This window comes from Choloepus didactylus, chromosome 8, assembly GCF_015220235.1.
Source record: "Choloepus didactylus isolate mChoDid1 chromosome 8, mChoDid1.pri, whole genome shotgun sequence".
Taxonomy (NCBI): domain Eukaryota; kingdom Metazoa; phylum Chordata; class Mammalia; order Pilosa; family Megalonychidae; genus Choloepus; species Choloepus didactylus.
In genome coordinates, this window is record NC_051314.1 from 16,870,065 (window position 1) to 16,875,036 (window position 4,972).

Below are 4,972 nucleotides of genomic sequence, written 5' to 3' on the forward strand. Positions count from 1 at the left end.
TTTTTGCACAGATGACTCTTCAAAAGCATCACCAGCTTCTTAGAATTGTGGACAGGATACTGTTGTGCAAGCTTCACTGACAGCGCACAAGATTTTATTTTTCTGCCCATAGTTAGTTTCTCCCCAACTTTGTCTCCCTGTAAACTCCTATGCATCCTTTAAGTCTCAGCTCAATTGGTGCCTCTTCCATGAAGCCTTCCTGATTTCCCCATGGGGGATGGGGGCAGAGGGAGGTGGCTGCAATAAGCAGAGCAGGTGAGAGCTCAGAGCCAGGCAGATCTGGGTTTGACACCCACCTCCACTACTTCTTAGGGTGTGACCTTGTGCAAATTACCTGTGTGTAACTTCAAGCCTCGGGACTCTTGCCTGTTACTTTTGCATGGTTGATGTTCAAACCTTGAAAGGCTGGTATTTTGGTTCCCCCACTGTCGTCTTTGCCCTGCACTGTCCCTGCCCAGCACTGTCTTCAGGGCGGCCTGTATCTGGTTCACATCTCCCTCCCTGACACAGAGGACACCCTCCATGACTATGTGTGAAACGAATGAATGAATGAATGGGTGATAAATGAATGAATGAATGAGTCACTACCTGGGCAAAGCAGGGCCTAGATCAGGGCCAGGCAAGTGAGGCACACCCCTTGGGTGCGAAATTTAAGGGGCCACAAAATCTCAGTAATCAAGATAAGTAATATTTTAATGCAATATTATAAAGAGTGAAAATTAATGCAAAAAAAAAAAATCCACAATGCACAAAATATCAAAATTTAAAACAAAGAGAGGACAGGTAGCAGTGCCACCCTGAGCCTTACTGGAGTCTGAGGCAAATGGAAAAATCAGTAACACGGCTCCTACGAGGAGACAGCGAGAAGGAAGAGGAGGGGTCTCCCAGGAAATGCCGTCCAGGGCTGGGCAGGGCAGAAGGGAAAGGAGGGGATGGGGACTTCTAGTGAAGCCTTCAGACTTCTGGCCCAATTGTTCTTTGCTTTCTTCCTGCCAGGAAGTGTAGGCCTAGCTGGGAATAGCTTGGCACGCTGCGGGGAAAGCCCTGACGGGAAAGCTGCAGAGATGGCCGCAGACCAGGGTCCTCCCTGGCAACCCTGCCCATGGGCAAAACCCCTTCCTGGGGCGGAGAGAGCATGCGGGGCCCAGCGTGGATGGGACGGGGCTGCACTGGAGTAAGGCCCAGGCCTTCCTTCTCTCCTGGGGTCTCCCCTCAGCCTGTCCTCTGAACCCTCTGCTGTGCCAGCCAGTGCTGAGCGACCCGGGGAGGGCCACACCCAGACCTGGTCCCCAGGAGCCCCGTCCAGAGCTGGGGGTGGGGCCACGCTCTCCTGCCCTCTGCTTGGCCGTCGCTGGACCAGAAACTCAGGGCCCGGGAAGACCAGCGCGGATGCAGTTGGGGTCTTCCGTTGACCTGGAGCTCGGGAGCTCCATCTTGCTGCCTGAAGGGAACATCGAGGGACACCCATAGCCCACCAAGAGAGGGCAGGAAGCTTGCAACCACGATGCCCTTCCTGGCGGGCAGAGGTGCACCCTCCCTCCAGGCCCCTGTGTGCCCAGGACCCAGCGGGAAGATGGCCTGAAAATGGAATACGGGAACTTAACAAAGTTCAACTTCAAAAAATAAGATTGTCAGTGCATTAAAAATGAGCAGACTAACATCGGCAGCAACAAGAAACGAAGCTAAATAAAATAAGAAAAGCTCAATTATGTTTGTGAGGGCTGCCTTTGGCCTGGGTGTGGGATCCAGCTTGGGGTGATCAGGGAAATGTCCTCACCATGTGGTTCTGTCGAGAGAAGGGGAGAACGTGTGGACCCCATTTAGGTCCTTGGAGGTTTGCTTTTCTCAACTTGATGATTCTTGGACAACAACCTTGGAAGTCATGGAGCCAGCCTCCTTTCTACTTGGGACCCAGGAAGATTTTCTCTTATACTTAAAAATATTTTTCTGTACTGTATTTGTATTCCTTTAATTTTAAATTTACGTATTCTAGGTTGTACAGTGCAATAAGTGTTTATAGATGTATACACCTATATAATCACCACCCAGATCAAACACAGAACATTCCCAGGCCCCAGAGGGCTCTTTGTTGCCCACTCCCAGTCACTGTCTCTCAAAGGTAACCACAACTCTGATTCCTCTCGCCATAAATTAGTTGTGTCCGTGTTTCAGTTTCACTTGTATGGAATCGCTTCATACTTGTTGTGACTTAGGTGCTTCAATTAAATGAAGTGATCAGCAAAGGCTTTCTGAGACCCCTGATCTATTCTGACGGGCGATCTCTTATCTATTCTAACTTGATTACATTGGGTCCCGAGGGGTGACCCTGTCATCTGATTCGTTCTCAAATTTTGGTCCAAAGACCACCTACAATTTCTGAGGTGCTGTAAAAAATGCCGAGTCTACACTTCCAGGTTAAATGACAGAATGAGAAGAAATCATAAATTGTATCTCCCCGATACCAATCAAAATGAACAAATAATTAAGAAAATCAGACAAAAATGTTTCAATAGCAGCCAATCAAGTAAATGGAAATGATCTCATACCCCCAATTTTGCAACGTGGAAGTCTAGGAAAGTACTGGAAGAGGCTGGCGGGTCCAGTGCTGGGTGTGCCTTGACCTGCTCGGTCAGAAGAGGGAAGAAGTTAAGTCAACAAAACCCTTAGAGAGACGCCCTGCAAGGTGGAGAGCAGTAGGTTGAGATGCTAGGTCAAGAGTCTTGCAAAAATCTGAGGCAAGACCTTCAAGAATAGTAGCCCCTATGGGGCCAAAAAAAAAATCCAGGGCTGCCTCAGACCTCTCCATGGTGACTTTCCACAGTGAATAAAGTGCCAAAAGAAAGCAGAAGAACTGTTACTTCAGGTGGTGTGGTGGTCTAGATCCTCTGAGAGTCCCAATTACTTCAAAACACCTAGATCCCAGATAAACGTATATTTTTAGTGCATTGCTCTGCTCCCAGGAGGTGAAGTCAACCTCCAAATAAAACCAAAATAAAATAACAATAACAAAACAAACCACACAAGTAAACAAAAATGAGCTGAAACCTGAGTATTGAGCAAACAGGAAATGTGGTGTCAAACTTATCATCAGTGCAAATGATGAAAGCAGTTCTGAACATCTGGAATCAAAGCCTTGAGCTTCTAAGAAAGAGGGGGAGCTCACACTTGAGATTCTCACCTGAAACTCAGGGCTCAGGAGGGAACCTAACTCTATTCCAGAGTAGGATAGTGCTGCCTGCCAACAGAAGCAAACGCAAATCTCTCCGAAGGAAAGCATTCTCCGCTTGAGCCCCCAAGTTTCCCAAATATAAGCTAACAATTAACAATCACTAAACTCACAAGAAAAGAAGTCACCAAGGGTGAGATTAGGCAGAAACAACAAAAAAGCAGATATAGACCCTCAAGAAACAAAGATATTGGAATAATCAGATATTGAATATAAAATATATGTGCAAGAAATACAAAGATAAAATGTGGCATGGAACTAAAAATAAAATCAGGCATGAGATACTGCTTGCACCCATGATGATGATTACTATTTTAAAAATAGAATATAAGTATTGGAGAGGATGTGCAGAAATTGGAACCCTTATGCACTGTTGGTGGGAAGGTAAAATGGTGGAGCAACTGTGGAAAACAGTATAGTGAGCCTCAAAAAGTTAAATATAGAATTCTCATGTGATCTGACAATTCTACTCTTAAGTATACACCCAAAGAAACTGAAAACAGGGAATCAAACAAATTTGTACACCAGTGTTCATAGCAGCTATTCACAGTAGTCAAAAGGTGGAAACCACCTAAGGGTCTATGAACAGATGAATGGATAAACAAAGCACATTGGAGTATTATTAAGACCTAAGAAGGAATGAAATTCTGAGACATGCTGCAACTTGGATGAACCTGAAAACATTATGCTCAGTGAAATAAGCAAGGCACATAAAGACAAATACTGTATGATTTCATTTATTTGAAATATCTATAAGTAACAAATTCATAGGGACAGAAAGTAGATTAGAGGTTACTAGGGCAGAGGGTGGGTGGTGGGGGGTAGAGGAGTTGTTGCTTTGTTGGTACAGACTCAGTAAATTTTGGAAAATTTAAAATAAAATCAATTTTAAAAATAATCAGGCAGATTTGGAAAAGAATAAAGTAAAACTTTTGGAAATGAACAATATAATTGTTAAAATAAGAAATTAACAATTTATTTTAAATTAAGAAAATAAATGAAATAAGAAAGTAAGTGGGTGGATTAAACTGCAGATTAGATGTGGCAAAAGAGAAAATTAGTGGGCTAGAAAAGAAATCCTAAGAAATTATTCAAAATACAGCCCAGAGAGATAAAGGATGGAATGTATGAGATGTATAAGAAGTAAGAGGAAACTTTATCTAACAAAATCTCTAAAAGAAGATAATAGAGAGAAGAGAATGTAGGGGTGGGAATATTTGAATATAAAATATTTCAGAACTTATGGGAATTTTTGCAATACTTATAAAACACATTGACCTATAGAAGAGAGTACAATATATACTGGCATGATAAATCAAAAGAAATCATTCCCAAACACATTGTAATGAAGTTATGAAACTTAAAGACAAAGAAAAGAGTGGCCAGAGGGAAGAGATTGGTCGTCTACAAAAGAGAAACAAGTTGAATGACAGCAGACATCTACATAGAAACAATGAAATTCAGTAGACACAGTGGGACAATTCCCTCAAAGTATTGAAAGACAATAATCATGACATCAGAATTGTGTACACCGCAAAACCATCTTTAAAAACATAGGAAGAAATTGAGACATTTTAAGATTGAAAAAAAAAACCTGAGGAAATTTGCCACCAGCAGATCATCAGTAAAGGAACTTCTAAGGAGATTCTTCAGCAAGAAAGAAAATTACCCACAAAGGAAGCTCTGAGATACCAAAAAGAATGATAAGCAAGAAATGGGAAGACATTTGGGTAAATCCAATAAAAC